Source organism: Manis javanica, chromosome 16 (assembly GCF_040802235.1).
Source record: "Manis javanica isolate MJ-LG chromosome 16, MJ_LKY, whole genome shotgun sequence".
NCBI classification, from domain to species: Eukaryota; Metazoa; Chordata; class Mammalia; order Pholidota; family Manidae; genus Manis; species Manis javanica.
This window is the reverse complement of record NC_133171.1, coordinates 61,616,806-61,640,194: the sequence shown is the minus strand read 5'-3', so window position 1 is coordinate 61,640,194 and position 23,389 is coordinate 61,616,806. Positions and strand designations below refer to the sequence as shown.

General features: G+C 41.0%; 1 pseudogene; it reads right to left on the bottom strand.

The window, feature by feature from the left end:
- Window positions 1-1,262: 1,262 nt before the first annotated feature.
- On the bottom strand, window positions 1,263-5,503 carry LOC118966973 (olfactory receptor 2W1-like; annotated as a pseudogene).
- Between the last annotated feature and the right edge of the window lie 17,886 nt (window positions 5,504-23,389).

Below are 23,389 nucleotides of genomic sequence, written 5' to 3'. Positions count from 1 at the left end.
AAGAAATAACTGGTGGTTGCCATAGGGAAGGGATTGGGATGGCTGGTGTGGTGGTGGTAGGAGGATAAAAGGGCAGAAAAATCTTCAGTTATAATGTAAATTGGTCACAGGGATGGTAATACATCCAGAGAACATAGCCAATGATTCTGTAACATCTTCCTATGTTGATAGTCACTGAACTAGTGGGTGTGAAGATTTAATAAATGGGTAACTGCTGAACCAATGTGTTTTGTATTTGAAACCAATCTGACTTTATATCAAAGACAGTTCCATTTAAAAAATTAAGTACAGATCTAATTCTACCATACTGCTGCTTAGAATCTCAAAAAAAGTATCAGATTATAGAACATATCAAAGTTATGTTCAAAAGCCATTATATCATCTCATAAAAAGCTAAATACTATATCATGATAAATGGAAATAAAGGATGTATTCATCTGTTGAATTCCACTTACATAAAATTTACAAGTCTATGTTTTTCAATATTTACACAAATTCCATGATTCCATAGATGTATGTTAACCTAATCACAAACTAGTTATATTCCCTTTCCACTGAGATTGATATTATCATAGAATAAATGGTTCATTAATACATAAGTGAATAAGACTATGTTGTCATATTTAATTAATTTAAAACCCTTACATTTTTGTTTTCTTATTCCTCTGTATCATGATAAAGAAGTAATAGACTTAAATAATAAGATCCTGTACTCAAGATAGTGATATCTAGTTTCACTGAAAAACTAAATTGTTTCAGGTGATGCTTATGACAATGACTGTTTCATAGAGTACGTTGTCTTCACCAAATACATGTAAATGTTTGGATGGCATCACAGGAGAGTTAAAATCATTATTTTTATATTATCATTTAATATACAAGTCATAATATATAAGAACTATTCATTCAGGTGTACATTTCTGAGGATGCAAACATTAACATTGAAAATACAAAGCTAGATAAACAGTTTGTATGGGTTCTTTAATTAATAAAATGAAACCAATTTCATGTCTACATCCCCTTTGTGTTACAGTACAAGCAAAAAAATTCTTGATGACTTGTTTTCCCTGACTTACCAGTGATTAGAGGCTTAAAAATATTTTTGAGCTAAGTAGAATGGTTATATTGTTTGCATCCACAAAATGTTTGTATGCAGGAATTATTATGTTAATTGATCTCTGTGATCTAGAAGTGACCTGTCTCAGTAAAAATTAAAGACAATTAGAAAACATATTTAATCACCTTTCCAGTGTAATATTTTTCTATGACTTCCAGTTCCTCTTCAGTTTGGTGGATTCATGGTCAACTCTCATCAGCTTCTTCAGTGCATCCTTCATGTCCTTATTCCTCAGAGTATAAATGAGAGGGTTGAGACTTGGGAGTGATGATGGTATAAAAGAGGGTGAGGAACTTGCCCTGGTCTTTGGAGGCACTGTTACCTGGTCTCAGGTACAGGTAGATAATACTTCCATAGAAGATGGACACCACAGTGAGATGAGATGCTCAGGTATTAACTGCTTTTTGTTGACCTGCTTTTGACTTCATCCTCGGCACAGTTTTGGCAATGTAGCTATAGGATATAAGAATGGGGATGAGAGGTGTAAGGACAATGACAATGCCTAAAGCAAACACAGACATTTCAACAGTTGTGGTGTCTGTACAAGCTGTCTTGACCATAGCTGGCAACTCACACAAGAAATGATCCAGGAGGTTGCTTCCACATCGAGGCAAATTCAGGGTGAGTGTGCATAATACTACAGAATTGGCCAGCTAATACTCCAGACCATGATAATCATCTTGAGACATAGATGTGGGTCCATGATCACCAAATAATGCAAGGGCTTACAAATAGCTATCAAATGATCATAGGACATAACAGCCAGGAGAAGGCATTCAATGGAGCCCAGCCACAAGTAAACATAGAGCTGACTGACACAGCCCACATAGCTGATGGTCTTGTCATGTCCCCATAAGTTAACCAGCATCTGAGGGACAATGCTGGTTGTGAAACATAGATCCAGGAAAGATAAATTCCTTAGGAAAATATACATTGGTGTGTGGAGTTGGGAATCCAGGAGAGATTCAAGAATGATGGGTGTGTTACTGACCAATGTAATTAAGTAGAAGATAGTGACAACTCCTGACAGATCATCTCCAGTTTGGGATGGTCAGAGAAACCAAGCAGAATAAAACCATGTAGGGAAGTATATTTGCTTTGGTTCGTAGTCCTTCAATGCTCAAATCCTAGAATGAGAAGCACAGGAAGAGGAGCTGATGGGAGATGAAGATGAAGGTGAGCAGGAGAAAGAGAAGCAGGAGGAAGAAATGCAGGAGGAAATTAAATGTGGCAATAGAGATTATCTAAGCAATTAAGTACAGTAGTAAAGGAAATAATTTGTTAATAATTAAAAATTAATTGATAAGAGTAAATATTATAACCAAGTGAGCCAATATTATTTGTAGATTCTTTTATGGTGATGAGTTTAATATTATATTTTTATCTAGGTGAGTTTACTCTCAAATTCAGGTTCTGAATTTTCTCACATAAATTTTCAAGTTTAGAATAAATCTATTTCTAAAAGGATGTGACCCTCTGATTCTTTATAAGGCTCATTGGCTTTATATTATTTTTCTTGTTCAGTGAACTCACAGTAAGTACCATTTGGCTAATGTCTGAATGAAGAATAGAGTGCTCCCCTTTTTTTGTATCTTACTGAATAGCACTTTTGATCTCCCTGTTTGTTATATAAGAGATATGACATTTATCCTTGGCACAGCTATGTGTTTTATCCCCACAACCTAAATTATCACAATACTGATAAATTTTAATGCAAAATATATTTTAACTATCCTCTCAACTTAAAAAAATTCTACCATCACTACCCTAATCCAAACTACCATCATCTATTTTCAAGATTCTGATAATTGTCTTCACTTCTTATATCCAGTCTTATGCCTTTACACGGTTACAAAGCTCAATAAAATCATATTATCTGTGTACTTAAAATTTGTCAGTTGCTTTTCATTAAATTTAAGAAATATTCCAATTCTTTAAGTTGGTCTGGATGGAACTGTGTGGGGCCTCATTCTCTTATCCCATATTCATTACACTTATTGACTACTAGCCTTTTTTCAGTTTGACACATCAAACTCATTTCCATCTAATGCCTTTGGAACCCTTCCTCTCTTCTGGACATCTCATTCTACAACTCCTCCTTGTTCTTTCAAACACCTCGCAAGTGTTGTTCAAAGAGGGACTCCCAGAACTCATAATCTCTTTCTATTTAGTATTTCATATAATGTATAGGGAGATCTACAGAGGGCCAGTATAGCATGGAGATTAAAGACATAGGCAGAGAACTGCTTATGACTCTGCAATTTATTTATCTGTGATACTGGACAAATTACTTAACATTTATGGGCTCAGTTTTCTTATTTGTAAAAATGGGGATAAGAATATTACTTAGGGCTGGGGTGAAGATTAAATGAGTAATAAATGTGAAGTAATAAATGTAAAGTACTTCTGCTGGATCAAAACATCTGAAATCACAAATCAAGAAATAGCTTCCTCTCCTTAATAAAAAGTAAAATAATGTTTCTTTCATAATATACATAAAAAGGAGAATTTATCCACAGAGATTTGCAAAATTTATTAAAACAATGCTTGTAGCACAGCACATCACAATAATTATTAGTTACCACAGTTATTATAAGGAGAAATTATAATCATGCACTGTATAGGTAAATGTTTGTTTAACATCCCCACCGCCATGGTATTTTCTAGCTTTAAGAAATCAGACATGGTATCTGTTGCTCTTTACTCTATCCATAACACCTAAAGCATTCCTCCAATATCTACCTATCATCTATTTATCTACCATCTATCTACCATCTATCTCTCATCATCTATTTATTCCCCTATATTTGCACATAGTGTTTGAATGAAAGGAAAGTCACAGTATGAATAATGGTGAAAAATCACTTAACGTTGTTAGCATTTTTTTTACATTAAAAACTTATGCTCTTTTTATGGTGTTTTGTGAAGTTACCTGAATGGGATGATAGAAGGTGGCAGCTGAATGGAAAGATTGTAATTCACTTTATATAGTAGCAACAGATTTATTCAGTTTGGTGAAAAATTATTTAAAACACTAGTTTGTATTCAAGGAATAAGCTCACCATCATTCAGTAGTGCATACAGATAGAGTTCTCTTTAGACATGAATGAGGATATCAGAAAGGCCAAAAATTTTATTAAACAGATTATCAATTGTCCACCTCCATAGTTTCCTATCAGTGAGTATAAAAAATTGAGTTTTTACCACTTGAAGCCAAAATGATATCCATAAAAGCTTCCATTAAAGAATAACTAAGAGAAGATACATGATCAAAACATAACAGTTAAATATCAAACTGGTGCTTCTCTCTTTCTCTCTAGGTACAGTTCAAAAAGTACCTTTTGTCTGTTATGCTATTTCAGATATGTTCCCTGAATATTATGAAACTTCAAACTATAGACATAATTTAAAAATGAGCATATTTAGTAGAGTAACTGAATATACTGATCGAGATAGTTGTTTTGAGAGAGTCATTTGGTGATTTCTTCAGAATTAACTTTTCTTGAATCATGATTTGGGCCAGGGTTCTTCCACTGATCAAGTGGGATAGAAAGAAAAAGAATTACTCTCTGAAATGTATTTCAAGTGGTCACAAGCAGGAGAATTACATAATATCTGAGAAAGAGGATAAACAAGTAATTAATGTTTATTGCAGACAAGTTGGTGTGTGTAATTGTCCCTAACTTCTGAATAAGACAGAGCTTCAGTTAAAATTATATGAAAACAAAAATGAAAATTCTTTATAAAGCCAATTCCATGCAGTTAGTTCCTAAACTATTTCCATTGTCACTATAGCCTCCAAAGATTAATTCAGGAAGGAAAAACATCCTTTCTCTGCTTATTAAAAATTTGATATAGGAAAGCTTCAAATAATTTTTCATGCATATTATGAGTTTTATAAGTGGGTCAAAAATCCTAGTCATTCCTACCTTGACAGTCTTCATGAATAAAATATTATATTTCATTTCTCCATTTTCAAGTTAATCTGTTTGTTTTCCTGTCTTATTTCTGCTGGATCAAAACACCTGAAATCACAAATCAAGAAATAGCTTCCTTTCCTCCTCTTAATAAAAAATAAAATAATTTTTCTTTCATAATATAGATAAAAAGGAGAATTTCTCCACAGAGATTTACAAAATTTATTCTAAGAGTTCTGAAAGAAAACCAGAAGAATTGGTCTATATAGGTCTAAGTTCTTTTTCTTCTACTTACCATACATAGTTTTACCAACCCAGGCACACCATTTTCCAAGACGTATTAAAGTTGTACATTACTGTGATCCAGAGAGAGTTCCCTTGATTTCTGCTTCTTGACCAGTGTGGAACCCACACTGTGGAGAACAGCTCCTGGTGAAGCACTTGCTCACCAGGGTTGTAGCTCTCTCATGCTTCCCCTGCAGAGCCACTCTGAATTTTGCCTTTCCTGGAGTGTGTTAAGGTACAGATTCTGTACAGGACTCCTCATACCTGAACATGTGATCTCAGATAAGGGGTGAAGCCTGTCAAAAATTCTTACTACTTGTTCTGACTTTAAATCAACCTGCAAATAGTTCTTGATCCTAGAGATACATTAATGAAAACAACCATTAATTAAGAAGAATAACTGAACTAAATTTTCCAGTTTGGCCTGAAAACCTAAATCACCAAGAAAGATTTTCTAAACCACCTGGACTGTATCGAACTGACTCAGTGAAGTGCCATAGAAAAAGCCAGCTAAGGAAATAGCTGGAGAATTAGACCATAACCTGATTATTTCACTAGGTGAAATTTAAGGGATACAAAAGTTATTTGATATGAAGGAAAGCTGTAGGACAGAAGAAAGAGAATGTATTTTCAAATATTTTTTCCTCTGAGTAGTGACTGTACTTTTTTCCTAACAAAAAATATTTTAAATTAGAATCAAGATTTGAGCATTACATTTAGGTGGTAAAATTCAGGTTACAAATGTAAGGTAAATATCATATAATACTGTACTTTGTGTTTACTAGAAGAAACATTTGGGACAGTCATGCTTAACAACTTGGGCAAGTAGAGAAATGAGCAGGGTACTACTGAGGTATGCAAAGATTTAACAGTTCAAATATTCATTAGCTGTTCTGAGAAAATATGGATGGAAAATTTGTGGCAAATATTTCTGTAATATGGTGGTTTCAGTTCACTAGTGATCATTTCTGTTCATGCATTTAAAGTAACTATAGTTTATAGCACTGAAAACCGGATTCAACAAGTCTTTGCTCAACAAATTAATGATACTACAATCCCTTATATTAAAAAAATAGTTTAAAATTGGGCAGTTTAAGGCAAAGCATTCTTATTTTCATAATTACTTTTAGATATAATTGATACTACACCACTATACGCAGTCAGGTATACTGATGTGCACAGTTAATTCCAGTTATCATATTTTATATTTGTTAGTTAACAACAGCACAAATTTTATGCTCCAAAAGAATTATGTAAATCCAGCAAAATAATAACATTCAATTTCCTTTTAAAGACAGAATAACTAAATTTAAGGAAGAATTGGTTTTTCTTGGTCTCATTTCAAGTTACGGATACTAATTTAACAGAGAATGATTGTATGTTTGCCCAACATCAAATAATCTGCAAGAAATTTCCAAGGTAGATTAATTTCTTGTTCAATTTCCAAAAATAAATGAAGACTTTCTAATCAAAAGCTTATACATTTCTAGTTGTCCTAAATAAACATTAAGAAACAAAGTACAAAAAATGATCTCTAGGCTCCTGAATAGCCTACTTAGTTACATAAAGTATTTTCTGTCTCCATATTTTCTCAAATTCTAAAGGTATTTACTTCCTAAGAACATGACAGTCTTCATTTCAAGCCACAGTCCTTTTCCATGGCAACACTCGGGATTCCTTGGCTACCATAAATTTCATTAATTGACTGTGGAATTTCTCCATCTTCTTTACTGTTGAGCTTGGTCTGTTCCATACACCAAACAAATGAAATCTTCCCTTACTTTAATACACAAACTCTCATCAGAATGCTTATTTGAGAACCACGTGTGCATTCACAGGGTCAGCGAGGTAATTTCTGCTGCCTAGTGTCTGGTCTTGGGCATCCTGAGCCCGCGGCTGAATGCAAGGGAAGGAAGGCCAGGTCGACCAGCCCAACTGACCCATCTCATGGCCATCAACTCGTGAATGTCCTACAATAAAATTGGCTCTAAAATAATGGGCATTTCTAGCAGTGAATTACAGTAAGCTAATCTTGCCATTAATAATATGCATATTGATTTGGAGATAAATTTGCTCAGAGCAGTTATAATTTAATTGAGTTACTCCTAATAGTTTTCTCTGATATCCAATGTCAAAACTGTATTTGAAAGAGATATTCAGTCTCCAAAGCCCTTAAAAGTAAACTGAGGCCAAAAAATACATATTTTTATTCAGTTTTGATATGCCTTTGTCTTCTTAACACTAATAGGTAGTTCAAATACTTCAGTGTGTATGACAGTTAGTTCCATTTGTGTCTCAGAGGTCACTATTTAAACCCTAGGTCATGGAGCAACTATGTATTGAAGATTATTAAGAGTTGGTTTGTGATCGTACACTAAAAGAGCTCCCTTGAATTAAAATGACATAACACCAATATTTAATTCAGTAAAAGACATAGGCACAAATTGAATGCCTTGTGATATATGTTTAATTGTGATGACTTCTCACTGCTGATCAATAAAACTTTATCTGCTTCTGTATGGTAGTAATCATTGTATTCTACATTTGCGATATAACAGTATGATGATTAGATGGATAGGTTTTGGAGCCATGTGATCTGGGCTGAAATCTAGGTGTTCCAGTTATTAGCTGTGTGAACCTAGTTAACTTTTTAGTGTTTCAGATTTCTTATCTATAATAGAGGTGTTAGGAAGGAAAGGACTCGACTTGGTGTCTCAGGGCAGTTAGATACAGTGAGATGAGAGACCAAAGTCAAGAAAGCAAAGTAAGTGTTGATATACTCTACATAGAGTAGCAAAGCAGGCCTGCCTAAAATAAGACAGGCAGGCATGTTTGCTCATTCTGAGGCTTCTTTTATCTGGTTTTGCCAGGGCAGAGAGGTCCTTGATTGACAGCTGTCAGCTCTCTAGGCTTGTTCTGATTGGTGAAATGGGGACAGGGGCTGTGACTGTGCCTCTGATGTTTCTTATATGGGGGGACCCTGGACATTTCCTGAGTCACTCTTGGACCCTGTGGCTTCCTCTGATTAACGCCCTGAGTCATTTCTGGCTTTCTGGTTCCACCTGATCAACTCCCTGAGTCATCTCTGGGGGGCCCTTTTTCCTTTTCATCCCGCTCATTTCTGTCTTTCTGCCTAACAGAGGGATAGTAATGATACATACTAAAAGGGTTAGTATGAGGATAAAATAAATGTAACATATGTAAAATACAAAACACTGATTGGTGTAAGATAAATTCTAGCCAAAATAAACAGGCAAAGAGAGGCAACAAAGGGCCAGGCAGTTTATTTGAAAGCCCCGGGTGAGGTTCCCTAGTCTATGGAAATGGAGGCTGGGGAAGTCACACACAGCAGGGCAGGCAGCGAGTTTTTAAAGAAGGCAGGGGGAGGCAGAGCTTAGATTTATAGTGGCATGAGGATTGCCTAGCCTAAGGCACATTTTCAGGTTGGGAGGGGTCCGCAGCCAGGGACTTCAGCACGTCATCGGTGTCTGATGTGCTCACCACTCCCTCTGGTGCTTTCAACCTTACATTCCAGCCTTTTGGTTATAATGGGTGCCTATTCGATTTGGCTACTTCTGGCTGACATGGGGCATCATGAGGGGGGTTTCTTAGCATGTAGTTACATTGCTCTGACTGCAAATATCTTTCCCTGCTTTCTCTAGAGGCCCTTACTCTATTCTGTCCAAGCCCATGGTCTCTGTTTCATTTTCTCTTCTACAGATAGAGACTCTAGCTGCTGCTAGGGAAAAGGGGTGACGACCGCTCTGGCTGCTTCATGCTGAGAGGGGGCACAGTAAAGGGTGCAGCTAAGTTCCATCACTGGTCAGTTGAGAGGGCCTCGGAAGGTTGGCGCTTCTATTCTGGAAGGACAAACTTGATGAGATTAAGAATGCATGGCTGAATATGAGAACTGGAAATATGAAGAGTCTAATTGAGGATCATAGCCAGGTATCATTGGGAAACTAGAATTCTGGATCGAGTTTACATCTCAATGACTAGTATTAGGATTTAGTATAGATAAGACTGAATTATTGAAACAATACTTTTCTCTAAAATCACCCTTATTTTTATTAGAAGTATCCAGATTAAGGAAATAATTAACAGTTGGCTTGATTATTTGCATAAGTGCAGCAAGAAGAGCAATTGATTACATAGGTTCTTTTAAATGGGCTTTGCTGGAACTTTTTATAAGGAATTTCAGATTGAACTTTTAAAGGCTTCTTGACGCTAGAAAGCTCAGCCAGACTTGCCATCATGTTGTGCCTGTAGTATCTGTAGATTTGGGTGAATTCTATTCTTGAGGGCTCCAAGACATTCCTGAGGTTCCTGCACTTGCCAGAAATTGACCTTCCTTACTCACTTGGTAAGGCTGCTGGGAACTCTGTAAGCAAGGTACCAGGCCAGTTCTTCTAAGGGGCTTTGTTGGCTTTATAAAGTCAATCTTAGTTCCTTAAAGCTGTCTGTTTATATCCGAGTTTACACACGTGTCTCTCAGGTATGATGTTCCAGTCAAAGCCTTGGTATTATAACCAGTGTTTTTTTTATTGGTCTTCTTACAAGGAAAGCAGATTCTTATTGAACTTGTACAAATAAACATACTGCCATGAAATATAAAAATAGTCAATGAGAGTTTTTAAATTCTGGAGGGATCAGGTAGAGAGAAAAATAAAGTTTCAATTCTGCTTATAAAGGCAGTCATTTACTAACCTGTTGTCAGCTTAAGAGAAAAAGCTTAAAACACTTTATCAGCAATATTTGAAACAAAAAGCTACAAAATTATCTTCCTTAGTTTACTTAATCTTATGTAACTAATACTTGTTCTGCTGAAATCTAGTTCTTTACTAGCTTAGGAGTAATAAAACAGTGACTATAAATGACAAAAGACTTGCAAATGACAATGGTTAAAGAGCTGATGATAGCTTACTGTAAGACAGTTGACATAAGGAAATTCTGATATTTCTGTAACACAAAAAATTCAGTAACAAAGTTTAGCGTTATTCTTTTTGACAGTGCTTTCCAGGCAATTAAGCAGGTAATTATATATCAGATAAATAAGCTAAATTAGTCAAATACTTTCTCTAATAAGAAAAAAATCCCTCTGATATGTTCCAGGGGCCCTCTGGAAAACATCAGAGTTAACTAGAGGTACAAGCACCTTTTTAAATTTAATTTTGGAAAGTTGTCAAAAGGAAGTTTCTTTGGTATTTGCTTAAATAAGATTATAGGTTGCCATGAAGCAATACTTATCTATTTAACTAGAATGACAACAAAATACTTCAAAGGTAGATACAAAAGTTTACACAGTTGTTAGCAAAGTTTAACTTTTAGTTCTTTAATATTAAGATCTCATTTTCTTAAATACTCAGACAATTCATTGAGACTTAAAGCATGAGAAACTATTTTGATAAAACAATTAGAAAGCTTTTGCAATCTTTCAACATTAAGAGCATATTAACAGTTAAGAAAACTTTGTCTTTTCAACTGAAAACAAATCCTAATTTTGCTGTGTACTTGATATCAAGACTCACTTGCTTTAATTTCACATAGCGTGACTACATCAATTTTTCCACAAGCTTTCTACAACTTTCTTTTTACATTCAGTGTTCTCCTCCTTTAAATAAATAGCTGTACTTTAGAACAATTACCTTCTGTTACCCTCAACAAAATGAATTTCTATTTATACTTTCTCTTATTAAAACACACATCTTTAGCATACAGAAATATTTTCCTTATTATATTAAGTAGTTTTCATTAGAACTTAAAACCATTTGATACTTTAACCTTCAGTGAACACTGAAAAACAGGCCACTGTAAACTGTTACGCCAGCATTCTTCAGATTGATACATCTATGAGCCTATATTATAATTTTTGGAAATGTGCTTTATAGCACAATTTTTCATTAGGCACAGAATATGTCTATATAACTTAACAAACTTTAAGAATTTTGGTTACCACAAAAATTCTCAGGCTGTTTGCATATATATACACTGTTATACATTAACATAGTATTATTATTAAGATGTTTATTTGCTACACTTGTTTACTTATTTTTAGCAACCATGCTAGATTACTTACAAAACTTTTACCAAACATTAGACAAAGTTAAGCTTTTCTTTAAGCATCTTCTTGAAATGTTTAACAGGTAACATCAACTTAAATGACTTTAAGTAAACTTCAACAGCTTACAACTATAAGGACATGTCTGTTTCAGTTAAAATTAAATTAGTATTAATGCTTAATATTTTTATTTGATTTTCTGGAAGTTTTAGAATACCCAATTTTCACAAGCACTTGTTTTTAAATCAATTTTTATTAATACCATCTGGAGGTAGGAAAATATTTTTCATTTACACACTTAGAGACACAAACATACAAATTGAGATATAATGACTACAGTTAGCAACACTTTTCATATAAAAACATATACACAGACAAACTGATATAAAGATTTGAGTTACTGATATTTAATTGCTTTCTTTCTTTTTAGCTTCTTGTCTGTGGCTTCTGGAACTGGAGGGCGGGAGGAGCATGTTCTGGTGGGGGAAGAGGGCAGTGAAGGTGGAAGGAGAGGGGGAGGGTGTGGTGCAGCCACCGGAAGAGGAGAGGAGCAGGAAGGCAGCATGGCTGGGAACAAAGGACCTGAAGATGGCAGCAACGTGGGGGAGGGCAAAGAACTTAAAGATGTGGTGGAGAGAGGTGGGGCTAGTGAGCTGAGAGAGGTGGGCAACTAAGGTCCTCTGGCAGATCTGAAAAGGGAGAAAGACTGGGCAGAGTAAGAGGCTGACAATCTTTAACTGGAGATTGGGCTAGGAGAACCTGAGTCATTGAACACTTAACATAAAGGTTTGGGTGGGAGCGCAAAGTCCAAAAAGCCTGCACATACGGGATTTCACCCTACTCTCTGTTCTGGTGGCAATAATTAGTTAAGTTGGTGAGGAGGCCAAAATCGAAAGTTCCCTCAGGGGGCCAGTGAGATTGATTGTCCAAGGGATACTGAGGCCCAGCCTCAGAGCTAAGAAAGACTAGCTTTTATTTGCAAACTTCCTGGGACAAATATAGAGTAGCCAAATTAGAAATGAGACACTGTGAGAGGGTCTGAGCCTCTGCTTTTGAGGGCTGGTTCCCCATGTCTGGGTCACTCTCCAACTAATCCCACTGAGAGGAGTGCCCAGCATCCCAAGCAACCAAGTCAGGGGAGACATTCTGGGAGCCTGGGTGAGGGACGTCTTTCCCACAGCAGGGCCAGAGGTGGGCTGGATGCCCACAGAGGGTGGTTCGAATGCCCAGGGGCCAGATGCCCCACCTGGACATAGCCAGCATTTCTAATGGACCAGGCGAAACAGAGTTAGGAAGGGAAACAGACCGGGGAAAACTGAGGGACTCACCGGAAAATGATCCACACAGTGGAGAGCAGTCTGAAGTCTCAGGTCAGGGAAGGAGGGGGCAGGGCCGCTGGTGGCCAGTCGGGGCCCTGTGCTCATGCTCCTTCCCGGGTTTCAGCACCAAATTTAAGATAAATTCTAGCCAAAATAAGCAGGCGAGGAGAGGCAACAAAGGGCCAGGCAGTTTATTTGAATGCCCCTGGTGAGGTTCCCTAGTCTACAGAAATGGAGGCTGGGGAAGTCACACCTACCAGGGCAGACAGCAAGTTTTTAAAGAAGGCAGGGGGAGGCACAGCTTAGATTTACAGTGACATGAGGATTGGCTAGCCTAAGGCACATTTTTCAGGTTGGGAGGGGGCAGCAGCTGGGGACTTCAACACATCATCATTGTCTGATGAGCTCACCTCTCCCTCTGGTGCTTTCAACCTTACAGTTGGCATACAGTAAACATTCAAATAAGTATTAGCTATTACTATTTCAATCAATTCAGGGAATCTGTATGCTGTAAAAATATTCATTTTTACCAATTTTGCAAAGCTCATGCTGGTACTTTATAAAATATCTGATAAACACTTTCACCATTTCTTTTAGGATTATATATGTATGTAGTGTATATGTATATTTGTATATATTATTATCTATCAATATTGTGAATAATGATGATAAAAAGAAACAAAGTCAATCATTGGCATATTTTTATCAAAATTCTATATGGATACTTGAATAAATTCATTTTGAGTAAAAGTCTTTTCTCACTCATATTTTTTCTCTTCCCTGTTAAGTTTTCTATGGCTTTTGTTTTTCTTGTACAAAAACTTCTTTAAAGTTGTAATTAAGTTTCATAGTTTAAGCCCAACCATAAAAAATAATTTTTGTTTGGAAAAAGAGTATATAACTTGTCATATACATATCTACTTTAATTATGTTCCTGCACAGTGACTCCCTAGTCCCTTTCTCCTTATTCTGTGATATTCCATGGGTTTGCTACTCTGGAGAAATTACAGAGAAATCTTCTGGATTCTTTAATTTTTGAAAATATACTCATTGTTTTCCAGGAATGCGTATCCCCAAATTGTGAAGCAGGTGTTTTTTCACTTTAGATGTACAATATAACATTTCTTTATACTGTTTTGACTAAATGAAGATATGATTTTCTGTTCCCTTTTTATTTAACCATTTATTTTCTTGCTTTAGTCCTTTACTTATGGAAGCCACTTAAAGTGAAATTATTAGCAATGCTTCCTCATTTGGCTGCATATCCAAATAACTGGGGTGTGTGGAAACTTTGGAAATACAGTCTGAGATCCCTGTACTCACCAAGGGCTCTGTTCTTTCTTTATGCTGCCTCTCTGGATAAGGTCATGTAATTCCCAAGGCTTTAAATGCCATCTAATATTAATGGCCAGTCTTCATTGAACTTCAAACTGGTAACTCCAACCACAAATTCATTCACATTTAGACATTTAACAAAAATATGAATCTAAACCTGGCTAAACTAGAACTCTTGTTTCCCACTGCACCAAATCTGTTACAATTCCATTATTCTTTATCATAGTAAATGATTCAAACATCTATCCATTAGTGACCTAAAACCTAAGAGTCATCCTTAATAATCCCCTGTCTTCACCTTGAAAATCTCAACTATTTCATGCTTAACCTCCTCTCTTTTTCTATTTTTACTGCCATACAATGAGCTACTGTTTTATTTTCCTGGATAACCTAATGCTGATATAGGGCAGGGACCTGGGATAAGCATCATAGTTAGCTTTTCCTGCCTATGTACTTGTGGGGACTAGTCCCTACTGAGACAGGGATCATGGGCTTAGACAGAGTAGGGTGAGGGCCTCTGGAAAAAAACGAAATTGTGAGATTTGTTTTGGCCTGCTGGGGTGCCCAGCTTATTTTTCTAACTTTACCCAAGTGCTGCTTTTCTTGCTCCAGCCCTAAACAAATGATTTGTTGCAAGTCAGGCAATGTAGCAAGCAAGCCCAAAACAACACAGTAAAAACAGGAAGGATTCCATCTTAAAACCCAATTAGTTAAAAAAGTTTCTTAACAAACAGACACTAACTCAGTCACCTTGGAAGCAAAGCAGGCAGTCTTGACTAATATGCTTCCAGACCAGGAAGCTGCTATCCTGAGAGGAAATCAGAGCAGTAAAATTCTTGTAAATAACCAGGAAGACTAATAAGAGACTGTGTTTCTTCAAAGGTGTTTGGGACCACTTAGCAGGTGTACATCCCTAGCCCTTTGTCTCTTAACTGTTTATAAAACCCCTATAGAACATACCACCTAGGGGCTCTCTTGACCCCTCCTGTCCTGATCCAGGAGCTCTGTCCTCTTGCTTTCTCTCTAAACAAAAGCCTCTGCCTTGCTCTCCTACCTTTGTAAGAATAGAAATAGGTTAGCATAAGCATAGCCATCTTAAAGGCCTAGAAGCCATTTTCTGAGTATGTGACTTAGAAAGAAAAACTGGAACTGGGTAAGGCCTTGAAAAACAAGTTAATCATGAGCACCGGGTGGTGGGCAGCTGTGACCCTTGGTCAGTTAATCTTACATACCAAGCTTATCGTGCAGAACCTCCCTAACCATTGAGGAGTAGTCTTATCCTGCCCTTGCTTAACCCCAGGATGTATGTCTTGCAAGAATAATGTATAGTTGTGGAAAATTACTATGAGTTAAGTGCTTTGAAAATGCTATATAAACCCTTGGCTCTGAGTGCTTGGGGTCCTTGTTGAGACCCACTGCGACGGGCTGACATTGGACCCCAGCTAGCTGGCTGAATAAAGACTTTGCTTGAATTTACATCTCTATGCCTGTGTAGTTTGTTCTCTGGAGAAGCCTCGGAAGCCCGGACCCTAACACCTTGACTGTTTGTGAAGTTCATTCTTTGACTCTGTGAACAAGAACCCCCCGGCATCACTACCACCCCAGGATTTGGGGAGCCACGGAGCACTAGATGGAGTGAGATTATATTCTGAGAACTTCTCAAAGAAGGGAGATTTTCAGGTAGGCTCTGCAGCTGCAGTTCTGTCCGGGATACCTGGGAGATAGGAATGTGCAGGCCCAAACGTGAGTTTTCAGCAGACAGCTGCCTATGATGAAAAATACTGTGATTTAAACAGTATTGTAAGAACAGGAGGGATTCCATCTTAAAGCTAAGATCCCATTTTAAAAACCAGGAAGTCAGGAAGTAAGATTCCTAACATTTTTTAGCCAATAGACAATAACTCAGTCCACTTGGGGGCAGAGTAGGCAGTCTTGACTGGTATGTACCCAGAGGGAAGCTTCTCTCCTAGAGAGGAACTGACCAATTTCTTGAGTTAAATTTGCAGAACTAGCTGGAAGACTGATAATAGAAGAGAAGAGACTTAATGTCTTTCACTAGAGATAAGCATTTTGAGACCACTTAACAAGTCTATACACCCTGACCCTTTGAAAAATACTTAAAAGAGGGAACCCCAAGCTTTTTACTGTGCCTCCTTTCTGAGGATGCCCACAATTTTTCTCTCTTGAAGTGCATACCATTAAATAAAACTTTCTCACTGCTTACCTTACTGTGTTTTGCCTTTTTGCTACTTCATTCTATTTCCAAGTCTCCATTTTACCTCTGATAAGTAGGGAGGGGCTGCTAAGAGCTCAAGTTTGGGCCTGCAAGTTCCTATCTCCCAGGTGACCCGGATGTAACTGCAGCTACAGGAGCCTGCCTGAAAATCTCCTTTCTTTGGGAAGTTCTCAGAATATAATCTCACTCTATCTGGTGCTCCATGGCTCCCCAAATCCTGGGGTGGTAGGTGCTAGTCCCCCCAAGTGCAGATCCAATTGGAACGAGACACCAAGTGACCCTGGCTTTAAGAGATGGCAAGGGAATTTGGACTATACCCAGAAAATGTTTAGCAAACTTTCCCTCTGCACCTCTGCATTTTCCTGCTCTTGCTCTCATCTGCCTGCAAGGCCACTGCCATTCATTTCTACTCTAGCTCTAATGAATTCCTTCTATACCTATGCTCTTCTGACCTGCTCGAGAATTCTCTCATTCAGAGTCAAGAACTCTCCCCCATCCAGGTTGAGGTTTCACCTGGTGCACAGGGAGAGACTTCCCAGACACAGCTGCCCAGAAAGAGTACCCTCCTCTTTTGTTTCCATGCTCTAAACACCCTACTCAATCCACTCTCTACATGGCAGCTGAAAGTGTTCCTTAAAAACTTATATATATATATATTTATCTGTATGAAATCTTTCAAATCTCCCCTTGCACTTAGAATAAAGTGCTTACTCCAGGAGAGGGGCAAACATAGAAGGCCCCTGAAATTCCTTCCTCCCGTAGACACATTCATGTACAGCTACACCAGCTGCAATTCCCTTAAAGAAATCCAGAAACTAGATGAGTGACTTCCACATATCGAGTGAGAAAATACTCACATTGAAGTGGGTAGGAATGAGTGAGACACACTGTTGCTATCCACCCCACCCCTGTGAGCAGAGCCCATACATTTGGGAGGTGATAGAAACTGTACCTGAGTACTGCCTTTTGAATAATCCCACCCACTGACTCAGAGAGACCTAGGTGTTATCTTAGCTAGGTTACAAGCATTCTCCAGAGGATACATCAGCAAGCCACAAGCCCATCATTCCCTTGACACCTCCCCTCAAAGAGTCCACCAAAAACCCTGGCCAGAAGAAGCCTCTTGACCTGTTAGAGACCCTTTTCCTTTGTTCTGCTGGCCAGAACACAGTGTAAAGGAGTGCAGAGAGCATTAAGAGTCAGGAAAAAGAACTAATAAAACTTAGCTAAACCTTAACAGCAGACCATTCCGGAATAGTAAGAGATTCAATGTCTAAACTTAGAGAGAGACCAGATCAAAGGAAGAGAGAGCGAGAGGCCTGCCAAGGGCTATTTGAATCCTAGTTTACTAAATCCCCATGGTTTACAACCCTGATATCCACCCTGGCAGGGCCCTTGCTTATTTTTATACTGCTTCTCACTTTAGGTCCCTGTATCTTAAACCGGCTAATAGCCTTTGTTAGGGAAAGAGTGAGTGCTGTTCAGGTGCTAATGCTGAGTCCGCAGTATCATTCACTCACACAGCAGGAAGAAACAAACATTCCATGATTGGAATGGTCAAAGGAAAGTGGGGAAATGTAGAATCTAAGCATTAGTAAGATTAGTAAATTAGCATAAGCATAGCCATCTTAGAAACCTAGAAACCATTTTCTGAGAGTGTGACTCAAAGAAAACAAAAACAAAAAAAACAAACCCTGGGCCTGGGTAAGGCCTTGAAAAACAAGTTAATCATGAGCACCGGGTGGTGGGCAGCTGTGACCCTTGGTCAGCTAACCTTGGTCAGTAAATCTTACATACCAAGCTTATTGTGCAGAACCTCCCTAACCATTGAGGAGTAGTCTTACCCTGCCCTTGCTTAACCCCAGGATATATGTCTTGCAAGAATAATGTATAGTTATAGAAAATTGCTATGAGTTAAGTGCTTTGAAATTGCTATATAAACCCTTGGCTCTGAGTGCTCGGGGTCCTTGTTGAGACCCGCTGCATCGGGCTGACTTGGACCTCAGCTAGCTGGCTGAATAAAGACTTTGCTTGAATTTACATCTCTATGCCTGTGTAGTTTGTTCTCTGGGGAAACCTCGGAAGCCTGTACCCTAACATTTGGGGGCTCGTCCGGGATTCGAGCGGCTTCCCTGAGAACGAAGGACAGCTGGAGGCAAGGTCTAATTGTCCAGACGGGGCAGTGTAATTCGAGGGTCGCCCCCTCGTGTCTGCATAAATCCACTATAAAGCGGGAGTCGCCATCCCGTGTATGGTCTCGGGTTAGTGGTCCCGAGTGAGGAAGTCCGGGCTGGTAGTCCCGGCCCCCAGGTTAGTGACCCTGGGTAAAAGTCCAGGTAACCAATCCTGGCCCTAGGGTCTGAGTGACTCGGCCTTAGGAAGGCAAATCTGATCGGCAGAAAACTGGCACCCAAGGAGGAAAAGATCGAGCTCGTCACTCTGCGGCAGTCCGAGTGGACGCCCTTCGGGAGAATTACGAGAGTTTTTGAGGACCCTGAAAGTGGTGAGTGTGGTGTGCACCAGAGTGAGAGAAGGACCAGTCTGAAAGAGTGCGATCAGATGTGGTGTGTATGTTTGGTGTTATCATTGATTGTTTTACTGTGTTTTGGTTTTGGTTTATATTTCTTTTTGCACTTCTCATTTTAAGTTTCCTTGTTCTAAGGTTTTCCTGCTCTCTCGGTTCCTCCTTTCTGCCACTACATCATTCCCCGCGGGCATTAGGGCGCCCGCCGCTAGAAGACTCCCGTGACAGGATAAGGGGGTCACAGCCGCGAATCCCAGATAAATTCGCGTCCCCCGCAGAAGAAAAACTGTGCAATGACAGGCACTCGTTTATAAGCACATACAACAGTCATTTTGTTTGAAGTGGCATCTTCATCCTTCGCCTTTGTCTCCCTCATATTCTTTTTCCTTCTTCTTTCTCACCATGGGTCAGACTCAGGCTACTCCTAAGAGTTTGATCCTCTCCCATTTCCCCAAGGTCAAGGAACAGGCCTTAAGTATGAGCCTTGGCATCAAGAAGGGTAAGCTTGACACCTTTTGCTCAGTCGAGTGGCCTTCCTTTGGAGTAGGCTGGCCGGCCCAGGGGTCTCTTTCTTTGGACCTTATTGGCAAGATCAAAGCCATTATCTCCCGGCCAGGTCCTGCGGGCCACCCTGACCAACTTCCCTATATTCTTGTCTGGGAAAAATTGGCCGAGAATCCCCCTTCTGGTTGGAGCCCTTTTTGGTGGAGAAACCTCATACTGACCCACAAAAGACCTCTGTCCTAGTTGCCCAGGAAAAATCAAAGCCCTCTGATCGCAGGGCCAGAAATCCTGTGCGCCCAAGTGCGCCGCCTGTCCTCCCTGACAGTTCTCCTCTTTACCCTCTCCCGCCGATTGAGCAGCCACCCCCGTATGCAGAGGAGAGGGGTGAAGCTGCCAGGGGGATAGAAAATGCGGCTAGGGAACCCAGCAGGAACCAGGCGGCTGCAGCTTCCCCAGATTCTTCAGCAGAGGGAGGCGGGAGGCCGGAAAGAGCTTCCTCACACTCCCCCGCCCTGGCCCCACGCTGGGCGCCAGGTAGAACTGGAGGAATGCAGCTAAGGTCTCGAGGGGCCAGGGAACAAGAAGGGGAGGCTCCCTCCTCCACCTCAGAAGGAGCAGTGCCAGTTCTGCCTGTGCATGCCATCGGTACCGGCATTGCTCAGCAATATCAATATTGGCCCTTTTCATCTAGTGACCTTTATAATTGGAGGACTCAGAATCCTCCCTTCTCAGAGGACCCCAAGTGTCTTATAGGTTTAGTGGAGTCCATTATGTTTACCCATCGTCCCACATGGGACGACTGCCAGCAATTACTCCGCACTCTCTTCACAACGGAAGAACGAGAGCGTATCCTCAATGAAGCCAGGAAAAATGTCCTCGGAGAAAATGGGACACCCACTACCCTCCAGCCCATCATCGACGAGGCGTTCCCACTTACCCGCCCAGATTGGGACTTCGGAACTGCAGAAGGTAGGGAGCGTCTCCGGGTCTACCGCCAGACTCTGATGACCGGTCTCCGGGCGGCCGCCAGACGGCCCACTAACTTGGCTAAGGTAAAAACTATTGTTCAGGGGGAAATGGAAAGCCCAGCCACGTATCTGGAAAGGCTGTTTGATGCTTACCGGCAGTATACCCCCATAAACCCGGAAGCAGAGGAACATAGGTCAGCTGTAGTCCTCTCATTCATCAACCAGGCAGCCCCCGATATCTGGAGAAAACTCCACAAGCGGGAGGACCTAGGGGAGATCTCTATTAGAGAGCTGCTGCAGCAGGCAGAGAAGGTCTTCAATGCTAGAGAAACTCCGGAAGATAGAGAAGAAAGGCTGAGGAAAGAGAAATGGGTAATGCAGGAGAAAAATAGGAAGGAAGACAGAGAATTTCAGAAAAGGGAGAACAAGAAGCAGAGGGAAGAGATGGCCAGGATATTCCTGGCCGGGGTGAAGGAGGGCCCTAGGCCACCTCAAGGAACAGGACCCCGTCAATCCCGACTAGGACAAGATCAGTGCACCCTGTGTAAGAAATATGGACATTGGAAGAGGGAGTGCCCCCAAAGGAGGGAACAAGGGAGAGGGAACCCTGTTAAGACCCTGCACCTAGGAGAGGAGGATTGATGGGGACGGGGCTCGGCACCCCTCCCCGAGTCCTGGGTAACCCTGTGCGTGGAGGGGATTCCCATTGGGTTTATGGTAGATACTGGGGCACAGTATTCAGTTCTCAACCAGGCCCACGGCCCCCTAAACCCAGGACGCACAAGTATAGTCCAGGGAGTGACAGGGTCCAGGAAATGTGCCTGAACTACTAACAGAGAAGTGGACCTAGGAAGGCATCAGGTCTCTCACTCATTCCTGGTCGTACCCGAAAGCCCTGCACCGTTGCTGGGCAGAGACTTATTAACCAAGGTCGGGGCTCGCATTCATTTTGAACCCGAAGGGATAAAAATCATGGACAAAGAAGGGCAGCCCCTACAACCGGCACATGTGTTAACTCTGTCCCTGGCTGACGAACATCGTCTGTTTCAGGCGGATCAAGAAAAGGGGGGCCGGGGAGAGATAGACTCTTGGGTACAGAAGTTCCCTTCCGCATGGGCCGAGACCGGAGGAATTGGTCTCGCTAAACACCTATCCCCGGTTGTTGTTCAACTCAAAGCCGCAGCTCTACCCATCCGGGTCCAGCAATATCCAATGCCAGAAGAGGCTAGGAAAGGGATAGCACCCCATATCCATAGACTGTTAGAGACAGGAATCCTTAAGACCTGCCAATCTGCATGGAATACACCTCTGCTTCCAGTGAGGAAGCCTGGCAGTAAAGATTATAGGCCAGTGCAAGACTTGTGGAAAGTCAATGAGAGGGTAGAAGACATCCATCCTACAGTGCCTAACCCTTACACCTTATTCAGCCACCTGCCACCCACGCATGTGTGGTATACTACTCTGGACCTGAAAGATGCCTTCTTTAGTATTCCACTCTCTGAAGTCAGTCAGCCTTTGTTTGCCTTTGAGTGGCAAGAGCCAGGGGGAGGAAGAAAAGGGCAGCTTACCTGGACTAGACTGCCTCAGGGCTTCAAGAACTCTCCCACCTTATTCAATGAAGCCCTAAGCCAGGACTTGGAGCCCTTTCGCAGGAGCCACCCCCACGTGACGTTGTTGCAGTATGTAGATGACCTGTTGCTGGCCACAGAAACCCGTGAAGAGTGCGAAGAAGCCACGGGGAACTTGCTGGCTGAACTAGGTGAACTGGGATATCGAGCCAGCGCCAAGAAAGCCCACATCTGTCAGAGGTCAGTAGTCTACTTGGGGTACACAATATCTAATGGGGCCAGGTGGCTAACACAGGCCATGAAGCAAACTGTCCTGGCTATCCCCATCCCTTCCTCACCCCAGGGAGTGAGAGAATTTCTTGGCTCAGCCGGGTTTTGCAGGCTCTGGATTCCAGGGTACGCAGAAATAACCTGACCACTATATGAAGCAACCAAAGAAGGGCCGGGCTGGCAATGGATGCAGGAACAACAAGAGGCGTTTGACAGACTAAAAGAAGCTCTCCTCCGGGCCCCCGCCCTATCTCTGCCAGACCCAGAAAAACCCTTTATCCTGTTTGTAGATGAAAAGAAGGGAGTGGCTAAAAGAGTTCTGGCTCAGCAGCTGGGCCCGTGGAAGAGACCTGTGGCTTATTTGTCCAAGCGGCTAGACCCAGTGGCCTCCGGGTGGCCACCTTGTCTGCGTATCCCAGCAGCCATCGCTCTACTGGTAAAAGAGGGAGACAAGCTGACTTTTGGCCAAAATCTGAGAATAACAGCCCCACATACCGTGGAGGGGATCCTCAAGCATCCTCCAGGAAAATGGATGACGAACGCAAGACTCACCCACTATCAAGGGCTCCTACTAGATTCTCCCCGAATCGCCTTCTCTGACCCGGTAACCCTAAATCCTGCCACCCTTCTGCCGGACCCAGATCTGACGACCCCCATCCATGACTGTAGAGATATCCTTTCCTACATTATCCAGGTGCGAGCAGACCCGAAAGACACACCGTTACTGAACTGTGAGCTAAATTGGTATACGGATGGGAGCAGCTTTGTGCAGGAGGGGGTCAGGAGAGCAGGGGCAGCAGTAGTAACCCACGATGGGGAAGTTGTCTGGAGCACAGCTCTGCCCCCTGGCACCTCAGCACAGAAGGTGGAACTTATTGCTCTCGCTGAGGCCCTGGAAAGAGCAGAAGGAAAGTGGGCCAACATTTACACAGATAGCAGATATGCCTTTGGCACTGTCCATGTCCATGGTGCCATCTACCGAGAAAGAGGATTCCGTTCCGCGGAAGGGAAGGGACTGAGGAATCTGCAAGAAGTCCAAAGACTATTAGCTGCTGTTGAAAAACCTAAAGCGGTAGCAGTTATACATGTACCGGGCCACCAATCAAAGAAGACACCCGAGGCCATCAGCAACAGCCATGCAGATGCAGAAGCTAAAAGGGCAGCCCTCTCGGACTCTCTTGTGCTTGCGGCCCTCGAAATACCCATACCTGAACTGCCCGCACTGCCGCCCAAACCAGAGTATTCCCCTCAAGATCTTGAGTGGATTAGGAAACAAGTCCCGGGGGAA